This window comes from Rhipicephalus sanguineus, chromosome 8 (assembly GCF_013339695.2).
Source record: "Rhipicephalus sanguineus isolate Rsan-2018 chromosome 8, BIME_Rsan_1.4, whole genome shotgun sequence".
NCBI classification, from domain to species: Eukaryota; Metazoa; Arthropoda; class Arachnida; order Ixodida; family Ixodidae; genus Rhipicephalus; species Rhipicephalus sanguineus.
Window position 1 is genome coordinate 8394845 of NC_051183.1, and position 24402 is coordinate 8419246.

The 24402-nt window shown below is 45.9% G+C and overlaps 1 long non-coding RNA gene across 3 annotated transcripts in view; it reads right to left on the minus strand.

Moving 5' to 3' along the window:
• The window catches only part of LOC119401283 (uncharacterized), an 80197-nt gene that overhangs the window by 32626 nt on the left and 23169 nt on the right, over positions 1-24402 (minus strand). Inside the window, exon 1 of one of the 3 annotated variants that reach the window (XR_007417308.1) lies at positions 6861-6994. The exons of the other annotated variants lie outside the window; for them this stretch is intronic. This is a non-coding gene — a long non-coding RNA (uncharacterized LOC119401283). Of the gene's footprint in view, positions 1-6860; positions 6995-24402 lie in introns of those variants that run through there. 3 annotated transcript variants of the gene reach the window in all.

Genomic DNA, 24402 nt, shown 5'->3' on the forward strand with positions numbered 1-24402 from the left:
GCGAACATCTATGTCCATGGATGCAAGCTAGTTTACTAGCCAACCCGATGTCTTATTTAAATTTTGACAATTTCACACTGCCTTTTCAGCTGGTAATGCTGATCACATCTTACTTCATTAAGATTACTTTCCCGTTCGCTAGAATTGTGCAATAATGTGCGCTCACGCTCTATTTTTTTCTTCGAGATTATATCGAAGAAAAAATAGATTATCTACGCCTTTCGTCTTTTTAAGCTAGAAGACTTGTACACATAAAATTATAGTATACAAAAAGAAAAAAAAAACCGCCGTGGATTTCTCATCGCCGACGTAAGTAAGTTGTTATACCAGTTCTCACCTTTTTCTCTTTCCTTCACATTATATAGAAAACAGAAGCTCTAAATACAAAAGCCAATAAGACACACCGTTTCCAGGTTAATGGGGACATGAACTACACTTTTGATAAATGGCTTATGTCGTATCTGCCTCAAACGGTCCTTCGTGCATGTATTTATACTCATTTTGAATGTTTAGCCGCGTGGCAATGCAAGCGAATAAAAATGAAAAAAAAAAAACTAAATTAAACCGTGATAGGGTAACCTGCCTTTCGCAGTCGTGCCTTCTACAAAAAATGCAACGTGCGCGTCCGTACGAAGATTAAACTACATTCAGCGCACCCCTTTCTCCGATTACGAAACCACTACAGTGCTGCAACGAAACAAAGCACACCAAGATCTGGACTGATGCCGGAAAAGAAACGACTGCAGCGCCGCCGTGTCTCTCTGCAGCGCATTTTGTGAGAAAAGAGCGCGCTATAGCCGACAAGCGTTTACTAGCGGAGCGTGGTGGAGGCTACAGAGTTACGGTGGCAAATGCTTCGCTAGTTCCACTTACTGAGACACAGCACTATAGAAGCAATAGAAGCTTGCCCGAGCCTGCCGCCCCGCCGTTTTTTGTGCCGGTGAACGTGCGTGCTTTGTCGAAGATTTGATCACGCTTGTCTACATAGTTCCGGATATTCTTGGACCATCGTTTACAAGTTTTTCTGTTTACGCTCCTGGCGTTTCATTCAGCGTTCACTTCAGGTGAGTGGTGAACGTTTATACTGCTTTTAAATTAGTGACGAGTCGGGGAATAAATGGGGATCCCCGGCATGCTTTCCGCCATTCTGCCCGCTGGCTTTCAGCTCGTAATGTTTTGTGTGGCTTGAACTTTTCAACGACCGCAGCATGATGAAAGAAGTTTATGCGTGTTGTAGAAGGCTGCGTGAACGCACAGACAATTGTAAATAGCGTATTTGTGGCCCCATGTAGCTCTTTTATGTGCAAAATCAGCTGAGAAATTGCCGTCTGGTCCCTATCACGTGCGAGCACTTTGGAATCAGACAAGCGAGGAGTACACCTACACTGACGGCAGTGCAGGGCCAAATTTAACGAAGGCTGACCATTCAAAGATCGACGGTGATCTTCCAGGCGCGCATTCAGACAGCGGCCTGTCTGTCCTGTATAGCATTTACCGCACGTGAAAGGCACCTGATACACAACTCCCTTGACACAAACCGAAGGGCTGTCCCTCTGTTTCACCTTACATTCATGCCATTTCTGCGCAGTGTTTCCCATCCCTTTCTTGCACGGTGTTTCCCATCGTCTCAAGAAGGTTGGTGCTAGATGTGATATTGATGTTGTTTTTTCGGCTAAGAATATGCTTGGTAGAGTATGCGCCGCGGTTGAAAGGAAGGTGGACGGGACTGCGCAGAAATGGCATGAATGTAAGGTGAAACACAGGGACAGCCCTTCGGTTTGTGACAAGGGAGTTGTGTATCAGGTGCCTTTCACGTGCGGTAAATGCTATATAGGACAGACAGGCCGCTGTCTGAATGCGCGCCTGCAAGATCACCGTCGGTCTTTGAATGGTCAGCCTTTGTCAAATTTGGCCGTGCACTGCCGTGAGTGTAGGTATACTCCTGGCCTGTCTGATGCCAAAGTGGTCGCACGTCATAGGGGCCAGACGGCACGTGAGCTCGTTGAAGCTTTTTTCATTTTGAAAGCTGGAGATGACTGTGTGGCAAAGCCTTCCCTTGCGCTAAATAAGGCAGAGATAAGGTACCTGGGTGCGCACATCTGAGGGTTCTGGTTCTGTTCGTGGTGAACATGTGGTCTGGGCTTCCTATATATTTTCTTCTTTCTAATAAAAGTTCAGTTGTTAGTATGAGCTTGTGCTGTAGCCTTCTTTGTCTTGTCTTACGTTTGTTCGCGCTATTTTGATTCATCATGAATTACCAACTCGCCAAACAGTCTAGTCTTCTAAGTTTATGGTTTATGTGGCCTGTCATAAACGTATAAAGTTGCCCTGAATAACAATAAATAAAAACGCAACCCGCTAATAAGCTTTTTTTCCACATTTCTTGTTGTTATTCAGTGTAGATTGCCACATGTGACTGAATATATTTTATTATTTGAGGAGGTTAATGTTTATCTGCCACCTTTAAGAGTGGCTCAAAACAGTGCGCTTGTTACCGTATTTACTCGAATCTAGGCCGGCCCTGATTCTAAGCCGACCCCCGAAATTCGCAAGGCCAGAAAAGTAAAAAAACCTATTCATTGTACTCGAATCTAAGCCGACCCCCCACTTTCACACATCGTTTTTTTGAAAAAAACATCGGCTTAGATTCGAGTAAATACGGTATATTATGGTGAAAATGTTGTAAAACTGCTACATGATAAGGCTTTACATTGGGATGCAATAAAATTTTTTTAGGACCACCATGATACCAGCAAGCTTCTTCTAGGGCCGTGTGTTATCATGGAACCTGGATCAGAAAAAATTGTATGCAAGAAACAGACTGTGCGCCTTGTGCCTGGATGTTCCGTTGAACGTGGACTGATTCTGTGTTTGACTTTTTTTTTCATACTTGATCTCGTGTCCGCATGCGTTTGGACAAACTTTAGGGTTGTTGCAAACCATCCTAGTAAAGAACAACACATTTGAGCAATGCTTTATGTCACATCGGCTGAAAGCTTTGTTGAAGCAGCTGAATAGCTGTCTCACGAGGACAAGCCACAAGGCTGACCGGGCTGAAAACTGAATATGCAGGTTTCGTGTTCATTCCAAGTGTGCTGATGTTCATCGTACTGACTTGTGTACTATAGTTTACTCATGAGTTTCTAGTCTGGCCTTGCATTGCCTGTATGTGCTGTACTTGCCTCCATCTCACCATGCTGCAAAAGGTTTTCTGCAAAATGAAAGAGTCAAACGTGTTTTCCACACATCTTACTGATGTTGTACTGCCAGCCGGAATAGCATGCCTTGTTAGCAGTACTGTTATGCTGCGAGTAGTATTTCATAGGGTTTAGTGCCATCAGCAATAGGCTTCAGCTTTCAGATCATGCCCATGTGAAGCATGAGCGAAAGCTATCACAATTGTAGCCTCACATAGATTTTGTAACATTGTGATTTCTTTTAATATATATATATATATATATATATATATATATATATATATATATATATATATATATATATATATATATATATATACGTTCTACAAGGAGCGTTGAATAGGGCTATTAAAACAGACCTAGCTGCTGGAACTATGATCCAGCTAGTAAGTGGGACGCTGGAGCGCGTAGGGCCCAGTGCAAGTAACCGAACACTGTTCCGCATAGCTGAGCTTTATCTGGAGCACTAGCAGCGCCTACGTAAGCGGAACTTTTTTGCAAAAAAGTTCCGCTTACTAGCTGGAACTTATCTGGAACTAGATTAAGAGTGTATGCACCGCCGCACAGTAAATTGAATAGGCCCCAGGCATTGACGCTGACTCTCGCAGGTCGGGGCAAACCCTAGTATTGCACTCTCACACAAGATCTGTCCCGAAATTCAGACGTCAAACACTAGCACGCTTTGCTCAGACTTTGGCAGCTTAGACCACAAGCTCTCCCCCGCGCTACGGGTCGACGAAGACGTTACGCCGTCCAAGTGTGATGCTGCATGCGCTACGCAGTCCGGATTTGGAAGCACAACTATGGGCAGTCCAACGGGCCCGCGACGTGGCGGAGAGGCCTGCTGCGTGCTAGTTCACGCGCCGACGGACCTGAATAAAGTTCTTCCATTCCATTCCATTAGGAAAATACACCTAAAAACTAAAGGTGTAAAGCTATAATAAAGTAGTATTTATAAAAGTCACATAATATACCTACCAAAATTTTTACCGAAAATAATTATTGAAAAACAGGTGCTTTCCCCGAATAGTCAAGGCCTTTAGCAAGTGGACCCCCCCCCTCTCTCTCTATCTCCTCCCCTGGAAAATTCCTGGCTACCAGCCTGGGTGTAAAGTTAATAGACAGAAAGACAACAGCGTGCTCTGGACAACAAACTCGGCTAACTGATATTACGATAAATAAAATGAGTGGGCACGCCACTTAGTGTGAAGGGTCTTGGTGTCTATTACCACTGCGAATGAGTGCCAAGGGAAGGAAGTGCACTCGGCAGGGGTGGTGCGATGAAATTAGGAAGTTTTCAGTCATAAGAGGAAATAACGTTGATGCGAGACGGAGGTGATTGGAGTTTTCTGGTAGAAGCCCTCATTTTACACTGAATATCGATGACAAAGACGATGATGATTACGATCATATTGAAAATACGATTGCTCTGAGCTGCAGTACCGAGAGCTCTCCCGAAGATTAGCCTACTTTACCCTACGCCTCCATTTCTTTTATCTCGTCACCTGATTAATATCCTGCCACCCTGGAGAAGGCGTTTTTTTTTTTCTTTTGCGATCAGTTTTGATAGATCACAGCCACTGAATGTCAGACAACTGGGCATTTGTGTAGAGCTTCCAAATCGTTCAGCTATCCTGGAAATGATAGGTAGTACGTAGAGTAGTCTAACGTTCGTTCATTCCTGTAGCGTCACTTATTACGCACTTTATTCTTCTGTATTTCCATGAATCCATTTTACATAAACGCATGAAAGCAATTATTAACCCTCTGCGTAAAATTGTAATAGGTGATAATCGTTGCAGTACTTGGGTAAAAAAATAACTACTATGCAAACTCACGCAGTCGTTTGAAGCCGCAAGGGCAAAGTTTAGGCTAATCGATGGACGCCCATCATTGGCATATATTTGCTGCATAGTAATAATAATATATGACGACGATATGATTATGAGGGACGCCGTAGTGGAGGGCTCTGGAAATTTCGACCACCTAGGGTTCTTTAACGTGCACCTAAATCTAAGTACACGGGCCTCAGGCATTTTCGCCTCCACCGAAAATGCAGCCGCCGCGGCCGGGATTCGATCCCGCGACCTTCGGGTCAGCAGTCGAGTGCCGTAACCACTATAGACCACCGTGGCGGGGTATGTATACCCTACAGCGGATCACAGCCATGTGATAAATCAAGTAATTCAGAAATTTGCTGATCACTACAAATTCCTATTACACGCCTTTCATAGACTATACGGAACGACATACGACTTGGTAGAGAAGATACCAATAGTTTTATAGTCATTGCGTGACCAAGAAGCACTTGAGGCATGCGTTAACGCCACAGCCACGGCCGCTCAATGAACCTCTTTTTCATTGAACGGCCGTGCCACAGCTAACGTCCACAGTGATTCTATATATACCCTGCTTCTCGACAATGAAATTGCGATCGAGGGGTGTCAGGTAAGGAGATAAAATATCTTCCACGCTCTTCATTACATGCTTAGAAGTATAAATAAATAAATAAATAAATAAATAAATAAATAAATAAATAAAACTTTTCTTTAGCAAATGATCCATTAAGGCATGCAGCCATCGCCTTCACGTCTGACTACTACGCAGTAGCAAGTTTATCCGCCAGAGAAACTGTTTCCAAGAGGTGATCCACGCGTCACTTGAAAAGGTTCATTCATATCTGCGTAAAAGGGCAAGCAATCAAGCTACTTCGATCCCAAACGTCATTCTTGTTTACGCATTTGCGTGCTCGCAACAGCGCCGCGCGCCAATGTATCAGCGCCAAAGTGCACGCCACTGTATTTGCCATTATTTTTTTTAGAATGTCCTTTAAAAGAACTACGTCGATGCACAACCGCGTGCAGCTCTCAATTTACGTCAGTGTTCTCATGAAAAGGATCGGCATTATCGATCACTCGATCCTCGCTGTTTGCACCATGTCACATAAATGACTACCACGAACGAGAAGAGAACCGAGGGACACGATTTTTCTTAAAGGGATACAAAAGAGAAAGAATATGTTTCGCGCATTGCTAAATTACTCTTTCACAATAGCAAAATCGCCATTCTCATCGCTAGAAGACGCTTGGTAAGCGAGGAAACAAGCAAATAGATAATGCGACTGGCGACGCCACATTGAAATTCCCGCACCAATCGCCGTGACGTCATAGATTTTGACGGCGTCTAGAAGGGCCTGCGTAGTTCATAATCGGTAAAAATGAAGTGCATTGTCTTCTGAGGGGGCCAGAGACTTAGCACACCAAGTTTAAATGAATTTCGTCGAGTCAACGTCGCCAACATACGAAAAATACATTTTGCAATCCGTGACGTCACGCGTGGAGATTGCGACTAATGTGAAACTTTGACCTTGATTTTCTCCTCTAAAATAAATCTACGATGATGAAATTAACGACTTCAGTGTTTACAGAGTTCAATTTATCAACCTAAACCGATTCATTGTTCCACTTTAGTGTCCCTTTAATGCGAAAGCCTTATACGTCTCATGCGAACATAATAACCTTGGACGGAAAGCCGACGTGAGCGAAATGAAGCACACGCACAAAAAAAAAAAGTGAAGACGAAGTGACCGCGCGAGCTGCGCGTTCACATTGTCTTGGTGGCGATTAAGTGACTAAAAAAGCAAAAAAAAAAAGCGGCACTCACGTGAGAGAGAGAGTACAACTCTATTAAGAGTCCAGTGCAGACGCAGAGGTTGCCACCCGGCTAATCCCACGTTGGGACCGGCAGGTCTAGCCTAACGGCCCTGTCGCGGGCGCACTGGACGGCCAGGATTTGGTCCTGTAGGTTTGGGCTGCGCAAAAGTCATCCCACTCGGCCTTGCTGTAAGTCGGGCCGAGCGACCCGCACTCCCAAAGCATGTATAAGGGGCACGGTAAAATAGCCACACCAGATATAGCTTTCGCCTTCGAGTTGTCTTAGGCGAATGCTAGTTTTTTCAAAGCTCCATGATGGGGACAGATAATGAAGTCATTGAAAGCGAACGGGAAGCTATTTGCTGTTTTACTTGTAAATAGTGTAGACATGGTAAGGTAAAGGAAAAATAAAATGAAAAAAAAAAATTCGGCAGATCTATGTTATGCGAAGCATGCGCGGGAAAGTGACTATGGCGTAATTTTTCACATTGAGAAAAACGTGACGGAACGACGATAGAGAAATGTGCAAATGGTATACACACAGACATATATGCTGAAAAATCGCACGTGTGCTATTAACCAGTTGTTTACAGTTGCGCAACGAGGCCAACAGCTACATGGGAAGCTTATATGTAGTGCTTACAATCTTCAATATTAGATAGCACGGATTCGAACAGGACAAAGAAGGAACACAGATGCACAGGACAGGCGCTACGCGCAACTAAGCTATCTTAAGAAAAAATTCTCTAGATATATACACAGCCGAGTGGTACGCGCAGGCGCACTGCACGTACGTTACACTCACAGTTACAGTTGTTACAGTTGCGCTTCAGTTGATATGCTTGTACTTGTCCCTTATGACGGACAACGCACGCACATTTCACGAACTCGTGTGCATGTGCGAAAGGGGTTTTTGACAGTTCTTGAACAAGGTCATCATCACCGTGATCAGTGAGCACCAGCAGCTAGACGGGACTTGTTATGGAATCCGTTCGTGATCGCGGCTACCAGGGGTCCAAGTGTAGTGAAGTGCAAGGTACAGTACAGCTGGTGGAAATCATGGATGCTTCTTACGAAGAAATTATCTATGATGCCTCCTGTCCTGTACCTGGCAATGAGGTCTTGTGACGCCCTGTTCACATCCAAGCCGTCTTTCATGTAGTGTAAGAAGCAGGCGTTGTTGGGTTTTGATAAATCAGTGCTCAAGTCCCCGTCAATGATGAGTGGAATGGACCCCTCGGCAGAATTATTGTAGGAAGCACTGACCGCGATTTTTGTGCAATCCACGTAGTACACGTTGCGGACCACGTGAACGAGTGGATGGTAGTCGAGCGTCTTCCAGTGGTGTTTTGTCTTCAGCTCCCTCAATTTCGTTGCGTCCGCCGCGGTGGTGTAGCGGTTACGGTGTTCGGTTGATAAGCCGAAGGTCGCGGGTTCGATCCCGGCCGCGGTGGTTGCATTTCGATGGAGGCGGTATGATAAAGGCCCGTGTGCTGTGCGATGTCAGTGCACGTTAAAGAACACTAATTAAACGCTGGTTAAAGTTCGTTATCACTTTCTTCGCGCGCCAATGTGTACATTCGCGGTTTCTGTGTTGATTGAAACTCAGTATCACCTGTGGCACATACCCGCACGACATGAGCGCCCAGACGTAGGCGGCTATATAGATAGATAGATAGATAGAAACGGCCAAGGTGCCTGAGGTTCGCTAAGAAATGCTTCGCATTTAAAAGAAGAACGTGCCCAGTGGGGTGTGGTGAGTGTAGGGCATGATTCGTCCTGCCATCCTTGTTCGCGAGTGAGAGACGGTCTTATGATGCGTAAATTAAAAGCCGTGTCACGTGTTACGCCAATGACTAACGTCCAAGAATTCTACTCTCTGTTAGGGAACACTGTGCTTGCGAGCTTAACCGAGAAAACTCTTGTGAAGGCGTAATAACGTAACAAAGGCCAGGAAGCTGTAACAATGTGCTTGATTGGGCTGGTTGGTTCTGCATGGTAGACGACGAATAGAAACAGCGCTAGACACGGGACGAGAAGAGGACACACACACGGCGCTGAACTAACAACCAATGTTTATTGCAAAAACGAGTGCAATATATAGGACACAGGTGTCTGCGCAGAAACACGGAACAACACAAAAGTGCACAGCCATGTGATAAGGCCAAACTGCGAACATTATCAAGAGCCTGTCAAATCAGTGGACCTCAGATATCTAATTTCACAGCCATGAAGCGAAATTGAGGGTACGCTAACACAAGAAACATCATGCTGTTGAATGTGAAAGGCTTCGCAGATCTCGCGTTCGCGCTGCTTGCTATAGCGCCCCATGACCACACACTTATCGAGAATCGGCCGACAACCACAATCTTTACAGTGGTCAGCCAGGTGGCTAGGAACAGAGCCTTTCAGAGCATAAGAGTGCTCCCTCAGCCGATCATTTACGCATCGGCCTGTTTGGCCGATGTAACAGCACCCACAAGTGAATGGTATTTTATAGACAACGGCTGAAACACATTCCACATAGCGCGTAGCGTGTTTCTTAGTGCATGCTCGTTTCTTAGGTCCATCACTGTTAACCCTGCGGCACAGCCCAGCCAGCTTGCCACGTGCGCGGAAAACAACTCTCACACCAATTTTGCCTGCAACTTTCTTTAGCCTGTGCGAAACCTCATGTACGTAGGGAATAACCGCCGTGCTAGAGTGAGGCGTGATACGTTGGCTATGGCTTTGTCTGTTATTGGGCACTCTTAGCGACTTAAGGAGAGTCTCGGCGATGGAAGTTAACATGGGCAGAGGGAAGCCTGCTTGTTGAAGACGGTGCACTTGGTGCGTAAAACTGCTGTCGACCTGGTGGTGACAAGAGCGAGTTAAGGCTGCCATTAGGCAGGCATCTATCACATGGCTGTGCACTTTTGTGTTGTTCCGTGTTTCTGCGCAGACACCTGTGTCCTATATATTGCACTCGTTTTTGCAATAAACATTGGTTGTTAGTTCAGCGCCGTGTGTGTGTCCTCTTCTCGTCCCGTGTCTAGCGCTGTTTCTATTCGTCGTCTACCAGGAAGCTGACATCTTAAACACTGGAAAACGAGAAACGAAGAGGGAAAGCCGGAAGCTTAATCAAAACGTGCCCGATCGACCCTTTTGAAGGGGCTAATATTGCCACGCCCGCTTATTCCTTTATTTTTGATGTGATCGGGTTTCATCCACATTAACTGTTACCACCGCTCATAGCAGGCAGCGCCGCAATATTTAGAAACTTCGCGATTGTTTTAGACTGTTCCGTCAAGGGCGTGAGCAGCCGAGTTTATTTTGGAGCTAATGCGAGCACCAGCGATAACTCTGAAAGGTTCGATAAAGGATGTATAAAAGCCGACGCATTTCACATGAGCAGTTCACCGACGGCCGACGATTGCGGACGCCGCTATCGGTGTGCATTGCTCGTACTTTAGCTTTTCGTTTCTTGGACACAAGTTCATCCAATAAAGATTTTCGTCTTGAACTGCCGCTTTCTTCAGCGTCACGACCCCGTGACAATATTGACACCCGTTCAGCACCTCCACCAAGGGTCACGTGATAGTCCCGCTTGAGAACCAATTAGTCAGTCGAACCGTTAAAGATTTAGCTATTTTTTGGGAAAAAGAAAGGGCCCGGAAAAAGAAAAACTCATAGTACAAGCAAGTGACCCCCACGTGCAATGATAGCACGGCAAGCGTGGACGTCGACAATCTGACCGACGGGGAAACACGCCGGCTTTTATACATGCGTGGCCCTACATTCCATCGTCATCGCTGGTGCTCGAGTTAGTTCTGGGATTAACTCGATCGTACGCTTCGTGCGTAGAGTGTAATCGGACAATTGGCAAATGCTGAAGAATGCTACATCCGGGCCACGCCTGAATGTAGTGCGCTTAGCGATAACACGTGTCGCTGCTTTAACAGTGAGAGCCGTCGTCAGTAAAAAGAAAAACAAGAACGTGTATCAATATGAGACAATAGAACATATACACGAAAAAAAGGAAGCTAACGAAAATAAGAGATGCAGTTTGTGCGAACACACAGAACACACACTATCTAATATTTCATAAGCATTTGCAGTCTCGTCACCTTCAGTGGGGCTTTTGCGGCCTTCTACTGGCGCAGGGCGTAAATACCACTCCTCCGAGAGGGGTATTTTATTATGTGACTAACAGCGCAAAAAAGGACAAGCGACCAGGAAGAAACGCAGACGAGCGCTGTCGGTGTTTCTTCCTGGCCCCTTGTCCATTTTTGCGCTGTTAGTCACATATAGTGGATCACCGACTTCCCCAAAGATTTGCTCTCTTATGGTATTTTATCCGAGAAACGGAGCCCAGCTTCTACAGTACGCCTTTTGAGTTTCGAACGGCGGACGGTTGCACAGGAGCTGTTCGGTTAGTCTAATCACAGCCGCAAACTGAGTTTCAAGCCACACTGTCAGCCATTCCTCCTAGGAATCAGTAGGTGCGAAAACTCACAGGGTCCCTTGTGTATTCACCTCAGACGAATGGAAGGCCATCATATCTTCTTCTTTTGCTTCTCAGTCAATCTACTGATCCCTCCGAGGTATTTCTGCACCTAATGTGGTTTTCCTTCTGCCTCAAGGATCGGAGGCACTGGCAGCTTTCTGCACCGCAGGTGGTTATGCACTGCCTCCGTCATCGGCCCACCTTTGACCAAGCGACAATCTGATGTGATCACGTCATCGTGAGACGTCGCATTATGTGACGTCACAATGATGTCATGATGACGTCCCAAATTTTTACTATCTGAGACGTCATGATGAGGCCATACGGTGACGTCATCACGTGATGATTTTTTGCATCACTAGTGTTGACGCCGACGGTCAGTTTTCGCGTGTGATGAGGTATCTAAAGCTTTCTCCTTAATGAGTTGTTTTACGACGGAAGAGCCCTAAGTGCAACGAACTCATTATCAAAAGGAGGGTGAACCGTTGGGCTGGCCGGTGCGGCGTTTCAAGGATCGACAACTGCACCGACGAAAGGGGCACAGGACTGGCTCCTCAATTTTAATGCCCTCCTGGCCATCTTCCAGACACATACTGCAACGGGAGCTACTATGCATATTTCTGACCAAGTTCAACTGCTATATTTACTCGCGCACTACCAGGACTGCTATGTCCTCGGCTGATGTTGGCTAAATTACGACTAATATCGGTTTATATTGGCTAAATGTTGGCTAGTGCTCGTTAATATTGGCTGGATACGGCTAGATCTCTGATAACGCTGGCTGGTGCTAGCTAACCATAGGAAAGTTTCGGATAGTGTTACTAAATGATGAAGGTTAGTGCTGGTCAATGTTGGTTACCATACGCTGCTACAGCGGCGGCATTGCCTTCGTTAGATCCAATGATTGGGCTATCTTTAATTATTAAGGTGATAGCCTTAGATGCCTCATGAAACTCGAAAAGTGACCGTTGGCGTCGGCGCCAGTATCGGCGGCGTCAATACGAGCGATGCAAAAAATAATCATACGATTACGTCACCCCATGACGTCACCAAAACGTCGCAGGTAGTAACAATTTTTGTTACGTCGCCGTGACGTCATCGTGACGTCACACGATGATGTTACATGACGCGACATCACATCATGACTGTCACATGAAATGGTCTCTTGGTCAAAGGTGGGGCAATCACGGAGTCACTGCAAAACTATGTAAGGTGTACAAAGTTTCCAATTCTTCCGATCCCGGAGGCAGTGCAAAACCACGTCGGGTGAGGAAAGCTTTCGGGCGTGATCAATGCAATCGACTGAGAAGAAAAACAACAAGATGGCTTTTGCTTTCTATAGTTGTCTTAGGGAAATGCATAAGGGATCGTGTGGCTTTATTTTTTCTTTTGTTTATATGGCACCACGCATGTCAACCTGAAAGCATAAAACTCGGCGCCCGTGTCGAATTCTGTTTTCGCTCCAATCTCCCCCTTCCATCTGAGTCAGCTGCAGAGTGTCAGTTGCGTACTACGCACAAAGAGGAAAAATGCACACACCCCGTTCGTCTATTAATTCTCGCGTCCTATCTTTGCTTTCTGCGGATTCTTTTTGTTTCGCCACACGAGATCATTGTTTCCCATCGGAAAGCGGCCCCATCTCGTTCCCGGCCACTCGACGTTGTTGGGGAACCTAGCAGTGATTTTCCATCGACGCACGTTGGGAGAAACGGACCGATGGAAACACGGGAGAAAAACAAGCGAGGCGCCGGCTGGTGCTTTTTCTTTTTGTTTCGCGGGTCTTTTTTTTTCGCTTTTGTTTTGTTTCGTCACCGTTCGCGTGGCAGAGAGATAAGAGCAGAAACAAAACCAGTGCTCGAGTGGCACTCGACAGTCTGCGTGTGTCAACACCAAAGTCTCTGCACGGCACGCGCGAAGTGGCCAGAAACTCGAAGCATCTGCGACGGTTTGCAAGAGAAGCGGGTGCGAGAGTTAAAGGGGCACAAAGAGAAACAGTAAATCGGTCCAGCCCCGTGCAGAATTAATTCAAAACTCTGCATTTGTTAATTTCAATGTATTAAGTCGAATCCATCATCATCATTCTCAGCCTATTTTAGTCCACTGCGGGAAGGCCTCTCCCATCCCAATGATCTCCAATTTATTCTATCCACATGTGCGAGCTCATTTCATTTCGTCCCTGCGAACTTCTTAATTTCGTCACTCCATCTGGCTCTTTCTGCCTACCTCGATTACGTTTCCCATCCCCCGGTAACCATTCCGTTGCTCTTACTGTCCATCGGTTGTCTGTTCTGCGCATTACGTGGCCAGCCCTGGTCAATTTCTTTCGTTTGATGTCAACTATAGGATATCTACTGACCCTGTTTGTTCCCTGACCCATTCTGCCGTCCTCTGATCTCTTAGTGTTACTCCTGTCATTTTTGCGTTCCATTGCACGCAGCGTGGTCCTCAACTTTTTCTCTGGTTGGTTCATTATCCTCCATGTTTCAGCCCCATATGTTAGAACTGGCCGAACTGGTCGACTCCATAAGAAAGATTAATTGTCAACATTTGATTTAAATTTTAAATTAAATTTTACAGAAAGAATAATTGTCACATTTTCCCAATTTCTCGCCGGACACCAAACCATTGATTGATTGATTGATTGATTGATTGATTGATTGATTGATTGATTGATTGATTGATTGATTGATTGATTGATTGATTGATTGATTGATTGATTGATATGCGGGGCTACGAAACACGCCGCAGTGCGTGGAGTGCTCCGAACCTATTTTGACTGCCTGGCTTCCCCGAGTGTATATTGGCATTCTCACTCCACCAGAACCCCGAACGTCTCTCGAAGAACCTGGACACCATTTAGAAGAATGCATGAACACCAAAAATGCTGCCAGCCAATTCTGCCAGCCGTTTGGACAGGGGACTTGCCTTCGTCAAGACAGCAACTGCTTTCCCATCTAAGTTTGGGAGAGCAGCGCGAACAACACGTAAAAGACCGGGCTTCAGGACTCCTCATAAAGTTTTGTGAATGAATGAATGTAATATTGGTCTACTTCCGGCTCGCACAAAAACAACGCAAAGGTTGAGCACGTGCGGGTGAGAACTGAACGGGACCGCGTTTCATCGCGGCCCTTCACTAATAAAAATGTTTTCACCACCACCACCACCGTTTCACCACACTTCAGAGTTGCGCCGCCGTTCGGGCAGTCAATCAACATGCTACAAGAATTCTTCCAAGTGCAGCTGTGTAGAAACGCGACTGCCTCCAACTTTTCAATACAAACATAACCGCTTGCTGCACTCACTAAAAAGTTCATTATGAAGTCTAAGTTAATTGTGAGGCTGACAGCGATAATTGTTTTCTCACTTTGTATCCCCCTAAATAAAAGACTCATCTGCAGAGTTGCTTTTCACGTACCTCCCAGTGCTGAATTTTGAGAAAACCATAAAGCTTAATTTTGAACACCCTCTGTGTGTGTGTTTATATATATATATATATATATATATATATATATATATATATATATATATATATATATATATATATATGTATATAATATATATATATTATATATATATATATATATATATATATATATATATATATATATATATATATATATATATATATATATATATATATATAACCTTTAGAAGCACTTCGTATCTACTTATTATTTATTTACTGAAACTCACTGTCGACCCAATAATGGCTCAACACAGAAAGTGTCAAAAATTCTCGACAGGCTGCAGAAATAAAAGCACATCGAACGGTGCAGGGGAAATAACAGAGAATATTATTGTTTCGAAACATGGACAAACATTTGCACAAACGCTGACTTGGGCCTAGATTGTCGAACAATTCCACAAAGACTTGCTCAAATGTTTGCACAGACATTTGCGCAAACATTTGCAAAACGTTGACTTCTGCCTACATTGCCGAACAATTGCATAAACAATTGCACAAATACTTTGCACAGACGTTTGCACGAACATTTGCGCAAACGTTGACTGCGCCTAGATTGCCGAACAATTGCACAGATATTTGCACAAACGTTGACGTGTGCCTACATGGCTGACATACACACATGCGCTCAACAGATATAGTGTGACCATTTAAGCAACACATATACCCTTAACTTTTTTTTAGATCATCTTAAGGTGTCAGTTTCCCTATGTTGTGTCCGGCAGTCGATTCCGTTCACTGACGGGCTTACGAAAAAAAAAAAAACTAACTTTGTAGCTCTGTCGGTAAAGACAGAAGAAAGAGGAACGTGCATGCTGCGTCTGTGCCTAAAATAGGTATTTTACGGTAGTGTAATGCAATCATTCTTGTTTATATCACCGAGAAAATGAATAATGAGGAAAGATATCTCCAAGCAATACGGAATATGTCTAGAATCCGGGAGTGCTATGTGCAAGATGTCCCATAGTACGGCCCTGACGGCACAATAAGCCTATCACACCAATCCGCCGTCCTGAAATGCCGTGGCTTCTATCTGCCCACGTGCAGCGATGCAAGGCGCAACAAACATGCGTACTATATACCTGATCCAAGCAACGACCTTTGTCGAATGCCAACACGGTGATCTTTCCGCGCGACCGCTGACGCAAATCCCGCTGCGCTAGCGCGAAATATAGAGGCTTATGAAATTCGGGCTCGGGCGATGCTTACGACAAGCACATTGTGACGCGCGCTATGTGCGCAGAAGGTGGTTCGCGGAATTCAGTACGGAGCACTCGTCGGCATTGGCTAAATATAGGACATATAGTGCGTAGATCCACGCATCTGTTATTCTCAATATAGCGGGAACATTTATAGTCAGCCGTGCTCGCATAACGTAAACAGACCGGCAGTGTAAATATGCATAGTTCTGTCATGATCGCTTTCGTCGAGCATTCAGGTCTAAGAGTGTATTTACATAATTCCACAAATATCTTGCGCAATATTTACACACACACACACACACACACACACACACACACACACACACACACACACACACACACACACACACATACACAGATAGATAGATAGATAGATAGATAGATAGATAGATAGATAGATAGATAGATAGATAGATAGATAGATAGATAGATAGATAGATAGATAGATAGATAGATAGATAGATAGATAGATAGATAGATAGATAGATAGATAGATAGATAGATAGATAGATAGATAGATAGATAGATAGATAGATAGATAGATAGATAGATAGGCATCGCCCGTGTTTGTTATTTCTTGCTCGTCTTCCTTTATCGCGTTGTTTATTTCGTTCAAAACCAGGCAAAATGTCGCATTACGCCATCAGTGATGACATGTGATGAGATGACATCATCAATGGCGCCATGTTTTACGTCACAGATCATCTGTTGTCGTCATGTGATGTGACGTCACCTGTTGACATCGCCGCTTCGTGAAAGGTGGGCCGATCTCGGAGGTACTACATAGTGCAACAACAGATGAGGTGCAGAAAGCTTCGAGAATTGACTGCGAACGTCAAGGTCATTTAAAAGGCCCTTAAACCACTCCGAATTCAAAGAAGATAGAGTGTTTTCTTTCTCGCCTTCACTGCCCTTCGTACAGGCGCTATCTCCTCCTTGCCACTTATTTCTTCGTAAAACACGTGGACATTGTCAGGACTCAGCAGGGAGCGTTGAACCTATCAGGACTTTGCGCTTTTCGGCTAATCGCTGTCATTTCCGCTTGCGCAGTCGACAACGCACGAAACGAAGCGAAATCAGTCGATCGCGCACGATAGTCATGCGATACAAGGCAGAACGGGCATGCGACTGCGTGGCATAGCAGGGCAGGAGATAATTCACAACTGATATCCCTCGTACATGGACCTGTCGCTAATTTCCTCATGACGACATGTTAACAGACTGCTGGCGTCGCGCATTGTGCCAAAAGGACGGCAAGACGACAGGAGAGAATGACGCGCTCGTTCTTTGTACTGTCAGATCTTGTTTAGGGGCTCTTTAACGAGCGTCTCGTGAGAACGTACTTTTCCGCTGGTTCTGTCCTTAGCGTTAGCTAAAAACGACAGTCAGTTATTTTAACCCGTTCAATGGGGCAGTGACTATACGAGTTCCTATACGAGCCTTGGTGTTTCGTACACTTCATCTACACTTATCTTTCAACGCTCCCTGCGTCAGGACAAGCGATGGCGGATGTGTTCGTGTGGCGTCTGACGCTGGTCGACAAGCTATTTCTGGAAACGGCGCGACTCGAAAGCGAGAACTTCGTGGGGGAGGCGACTGCAGGTGACAACAACGAAGTCTCTCCCCTCTTCGCGCTATGTAGACCACCAAGGATCCCTTAGCCGACTCGCCGTTGGCCTGGCAGCATTGCCTTCGTTTCAGCACTAGCTTATACCTTCGGTAAGTTTGTTATTAGCGAACGTGCAGTATTTCCACGAAGCGCATACGAGGAGGCTCTAGAAAGCGTCTGGACCTTAGCGGGACCTCCCGTAGTTGGCAACCGTATGTGAGTGCAGAACAGTGAGCACAAGTCAAGGGTTCTGCAACAAATTGAAGACAAGCTGGTTTAGGCTGGTTTATGGGGTCTTCACGTCCCAAAGCGACTCAACTATTCGAGACGCGGTAATGGAATGCTTCCGATGATTTCTGCCACCTGGTGTTGATTATCATGAACTGAGATCGCACAGTGCACAGGCCTCTAGCATTTTGCCACCATCGAAATGCGATCGCCGCGACTGGGATCGAACCCGCGTCTTTCAGGACAGCGGGCACTAGGCCACCACGGCGGCTTTATTGACTTCATAGTCGTCCGACAGTTTCCAACCTGCAACATGCAATAAAAAGAGCTGACAGTCACGCAGTAGGCCACACAGATGATAACACAGGCGAAAGCCTACGCTATCACGAGGCCCTCATTAAATTTATTAAAGTATCTTGACGTCCTCAGCCGATTGCGGTGACTGCAGTATTGCTTTAGTTCTCTCTTCCCCGGCGAATAGTAGTCGTCAGCCATGGTTAGCTTTCTCGCTCGCTGCGCTGTCCTGCAAATCCCGAGGACACAGCTCTCTCCAGAAAAAGGATCGCTGATGCGAGCCCTCGGCTCTCGTCTGTCACCGGCAAATCGAAGCAATATTATGCCGCGCGCATGCCGAATGTCATAAACCCGTACACTTTCAATGCGTCAGCATGTTGCTACGAAACAACGCCGAAGCGTGATCGATCGTCTGCATTCCCACGTGCAAAGCAGCTGCGCTCACTTGCATATCTCGGAAGCAGCTGAACTCCAAGGAAAAGGCGGTTAACTACGTGCGAAAGTTGTTGTTCGCCACTGCAAAACCGGCAGAAAATCGTTCGAGATTGCAAAGTACACGTGGTTCAACACATTTGCACGTGCGGAGTGTTTACGATCCCACTTCTGGGCCCACGCTCACAAGGAACATTGGTGGCGGTGTTCTCCTTATTACACCCGAAAAGAGGGGACCAGTGCGAAGACTGGTTGCGCTGGTTTAGAGGAGCTCAGGATTACGAAAGAGAAGCTTTACTTGATGACCGAGAGTCCGCAGAATAAAAAATAAGATATCGGGATCCCATCATCTACACAGAGAGCCACCAGATGCCCGCTGCGCTATTTAAGGACGACCGGATATACTTAGACCGCCTGCCAATGAACGGTAAACGCCCTGCATGGTGCTCGTCCGTGCGCATCATTTCTTACCCGTCTAATTTTCTTTTTATCCTAGCGCGTAACCCTTCCTCCGGAAAACATAGCACATTAATCAGTTTTTCGCGAAATGTGGCCCGCACCAACCATGGGAATTTGAAAGATATTTAGTTGAGCTTAAAAACAAGCAGTAATGAAAAACCTGAGAAGATCAAAGAAACAGATAAATCGTCTCATTGTATTTCTTTCTCATACACAAGCACCTTACATGAAAGAAAGCCCGAGACCCACACTTAGGACTGCTCGAATGGCTATTAAATCTGCAAGGGGTCGTTCTGTAGCATTCTCACTAAGCCCGCTTGTAACTTTCGCAGTGTTTCTAGATCGTATGGCGAGTGACTCGTTTTCGTGGTCAAGTGACTTAGTGACACGCAGGCAGCGGTATCGAATACCGGTCGCGGCGGCCGTATTTCGGTGGAGGCGAAATGCTAGAGGCCTTGTGTGCTTAGATTTAGGTGTATGTTAAAGAACCCAATGATGGTCGAAATTTCCTGATCCCTCCACAACGACGTCTCTCATGATCCTATAGTGGTTTTGGGACGCAAAACCCCGACGATTATTATTCTCTCTCTCTCTCTCTCTCTACACCCCCTTTCTTGCCCATATTTCCCCTCCCCAGTGCTGGGTAGCAAGCCAGATGCTAATATCTGGTCAACCTCCCGGCCTTCCTTTTTTCATCTCTTTCTCTCTATTGTTATGAGTGATTCTTTTTTTTTTTTTTTTTGCGCTCGTCACTTTTTCACTTAGAGGGCGCATTCACACCGTCGGCGCACAGGCGTTGCGCCACCAAGTTGGCCGCAAAATGACAATCGCAAGTGGTCGCTTTTGTCGAACAGCGACCGTTTCGGCGAAGTCGCGTTCACTGACCGATACTCCAGCTCCGCGACTGGAGTCGCAAAGGCGCTGAACCAAACAGCAACGCAAGATCATGACGTCGGAACTCCTCAAAGGTTATCTGACGTGGGCTTGACAACGAAACATACGTATAGGGCAGCGATCGCGGGTTTGCCGAAAGGCGCGTCGCGGTCGCCGTGAGTATAGCTCCTCATTCACCAGTCGCGGCTTCTCTCAATCGCCTGTGTGAATGCCGCCTTAAGGCTCATTCACACAAGCGACTGGCACCGGTCGCGCGACTAAGTTAGTTGCTAAAGGACCAGTCGCAGATGGCAGCTTTGGGCGCAAAGCGACTGCTTTGGCTCAGGCGCTCGCTCCTGCGTTGAGCGGCGTCGCCGTTGCCGTCGCGGGCCGTCGGACGTAACTGATAGACATGAAAAAGTAACCGATAGACATGAAAAAATACCCCGGTCGAATGGGATTTAAACCCGGGCCCTCTGCGTGGCAGTCGAGTATTCTACCACAGAGCCACGCTGGTGCTTCAAGCCACGGTGCTTCAAGCTCATTTGCAAAAACACTCTATACAGGCGTCATGTCGGGCAAGGAATCGCGTTAACCTATGTAATATAGCGTGGCAGAAGAATAAAATAACAACCAGTCATAACACAATGCTAATTGTGCAATGAGTATGCGTTTTAATGCTTCCCACCAACTGCAAAGTGTTGTTGTTGTTCCAAAGTGCTCAGCCATAATTATTCGGAGTCATCAGCCACATGCAGCATCAATAAAATGCACCTAATACCTTGCGGACAGAGGCGTAGCCAGAAATTTTTTTCGGGGGGTGGGGGGATTCAACCATACTTTATGTATGAAATCGAGAGTTCGACGGAAACCCGTCTGGTCGGGAAGAAACATGATGAAGGGAACGAAGTACACCGACCAAATAAAAGCTTAAAAGAAAACGACGTTTCGGCTTCCATACGGAAGCCTTGTTCACAATGACTAAAAATGAAAGTGAGCCGGAGGCTCACCTTCAATGATTAAAAGAAAACGTCGTCTTCTTTTAAGCTTTTATTTTATCGGTGTACTTTGTTCCATTCATCATGTTTATGTATGTCCGTGCGTACGTTTGTATGTCTGCGTGTATATATACGCATGCTAAATTGAAAAATTTCAGTGGGGGGGGGGGGGGGTTGAAACCCCCTGGCTACGCCCCTGCTTACAGATGTGTAGCGGGTACCTCGCTTATGCGCAGAAAGACGAATAATGGTGTAGTGGGTGCTGTCCTACTTCACAAAAATTATGATTTATGGCGTAGTCGATTCCTTGCAGAAAGCCAAAACTTCAAACACGTTGGCCTTGCCCCAACACGAAGCTGCGGTCAGAATTCGCATTAGGCAGTAACGTAATCGTCGGTGAATTTTTTCAGTCGCGAGACTGCAGTCACAAACGTCTGAACCAATGACATGCGCAAAAACAGGACGTCAGCTTATTTTACGGGGCAATGGCAATGCGAGCCATATGCGAGCAGACGTGAATTCTGGGTTTCGACGGGTATAAGTCGCACGCAGGTAGAATGCAGGTGTGAACATCGGTCGCCTTGAGTTGCTTTTTGGTCGCCAGTCGCAAATGGTCGCGCGACCGTTGCTTGTCGCAGCTGTGAACGTGTCTTAACGCTTTGCATGCCCCTCTTGCGATGACGTACAGCCGCCCTTATCTTTAACTATAGCGTGTGCGAGCGGCGACATTTCTGTGCGTCATCGCCACATGACGGAGCCAAGTCGTTGGACGACTGTACGAGGACGTACAGTCGCCCAGCTGTCACGTATCGAACAGTCATCCAGTAACTTGGCTCTGTCGTGTGGCGCTGACGTGCAGAAATGTCGCCGCTCGCGGACGATAGTCAAAGATATGGGTGGCTGTATACGTGCCTCTTTTGTCAGCTAGATGATACTTTTGATCGCGAGTGTGCGGTATCATTTAAAGACGTCCAACATGTCGGCGGAAAAAGATCGCATAAAAGAGCGCGGTTGCTGTTATAACACAAGCTTTGAAAACATTTCGACCTTACCGACAGCCCCCGCCCTTCAGGGGGGTGGGGAGAGGGGGGTTCGGTTTTCTCAAACAAAGGGTTTCCGAGACATTCAAGTAGCACGGGTCTTCGTTATTTCGTTTTACACATGGTGTCCAAGCTTAAATGTAACGCGACCTTCATTGATACGCTTTGGCCTATATATGTATACAGCATAATGCGTAGGAAGTAGATAAGGCGTTAATGTTGTTTTCACGGCCGCCAATAAGCTCGGTAAGATTTGTGCCGATGTGCAGAGAAAGAATGAGCGAGTAATACACAAGAAGCGGACTGACAGTTGTTTCGTAAAACACACAAACAAACTCACTGATTGCCGTACAGGTATACTGTGCACAAGGTTCCTTTTAGCTGCGGCCGCTTAGGACAGACGGGCCGCTGCATTAACCAGAGACTATTGGAACATAAGAGATCGCTAACCAGAGGCTCACCTTCTAATATATCGTTACATTGTCGAGAGTGTAAGTGCACGGCAAAATTCGATGAATGCGCAGTGTTGTACCGGCAGAGGAATGAAGAAACGCGCCTGATGATTGAGGCATGGCATATCGAGAACAGTGGTAGCGCATGCGTGAGCCAACCGTCGATTAACTTTCATAAAGGTGAAATCAAATGCCTCAACAGTTATCTTCCACGTAGACCACCACGCGTGCCGGATTGATAGGTTCGCCTATTGCATGGGCATGCGCAGATAATTGTTCGTGCCTTCTTTCTTTTCCGCCGTTGTGCGTCTCTTCAGTTGTTAGTCGGCGTTTGTGGTGTCGTCCATAGGTCGGCAAACTCACTCACGAGTCGACTCACTCAGACTCACTCATACTCTGATCGCGTCGTGAGCCTGAGTCTGAGTGAGTCCGGGTGAGTAATATTTTGGTGAGTCTGAGTCCGTGTGAGCACGCAGAGCACAATATACATGTTGAGTGAGTCCGAGTGAGCTGCAACTTTTTTGCCGACCTACGGTCGTGACTTCTTTCTCGTGACCGTGTTTGCACGCACTGTCTTTTTAGAATGAATAACCCGCACTTTCACCCCTCAGTACTTAAAGTTGAAAAGGCATGGTAGAACGCGAAGCTTATTCTACACGACATTTCACTTCTTACCAGGTGAGATCTCCAAAGAAGTCGAGGTGGAGTTGCCCTATTTTTGCAGGCAATAAATGCATTTTTCTAAACACGCTAATGCTTTTCTATAGCGGTGTTTCGATATGTGTTTACATAGGAGGCGGAAACTTGGAGGCTAACGAGCTAAACCGAGAATATGTGAAGAACCACGCAACGCGCGACGGAGTGAAAAAAAAGCGCATAGCATAATAGACAGGAAGGAAGCAGAGTGGATTACAGAACAACCAGGGGGGCGATTCCACGAGAGATCGAACATGACCGTCCGGTCGATATTTTGTTTTGCCTGGGTTTTTTATATGTTATGTGGGCACATTCAAAGTGCACGTAACCGAATACGTGCAATATTTTCAGATTTCATGACCGAATTTAACGTGAACTATAAACATTGTGTCGAAATTTTTTTTGTTTCTTGCAGTGCGCAATACTGTGAATTACATCCATGCTTTCTTTATGCAGTCCTCAAAAGGATAAAAATGGGAAACAGCCCAATTTTAAAACGGTTTGCCAAGTTTCGTGCGCCTTGGCGCGTTTCCTATTTAACACAGAAACTTCAAAACAGTGTAAATAATAGAAAAGAGTCTTTGCAGCATTTCTGCGGAAGATCGTTTTCCTACAGGCAGCGCAAAAGAAGTAAAAAGTAGTTAAAGAAGCGAGTTCTTTCAAAAAAGCTCATTTTCAAAAAAATAAAATAAATAAAAACTCCGGTCTCAATTTTGACAATTACAATTGACAACAATTTTGACAAGGTAGCATATACAGTGACTCTAGGGCGCGCTGGCTCGCAAACCTGTCTATGTTTTAAAGCGTACACTCGCTCTTCTGCATAAAAAGTTTGCTATACTCGTGATGGGTGAGCTTTGCATCTTTCGTGAAGAAAGGGAGCCGAAATGTGGTCCCCGAGTCCAATCGAGAAATTGTCTTTGGCCAGTGGGGATGAGAACCCGTTTCAAACAGGTGACTCTTAAAGAAAAAAATCGCAGCATATCCACGTGGTGAGTGATGATGAGTGGGGCGAAGCTCCGGAGAGAATCATCGGTAAACCGTGAATGTTCTGTGTAACGCCCCATCAATCATCATATGAAGAGTGAGAAACACTGTGTGTATATTACAAACATGAAACTTTTATTTTTCTTAATTAGATAATGCTTGGCTTGCTTTGTCCCTTCATTATCACGGCTTTATGGTCCGTGAAGTGAAGGGACAGCGGTTCTTGTACGGGTTGCAACTGGAAATTAGAAAATACCAGGTCTATACACGTCCATCGGATGGTCCTCTCGCCGCAGCCGTGCACCTTGTCGAGCAGCTTCGGCTTCGCGGGCT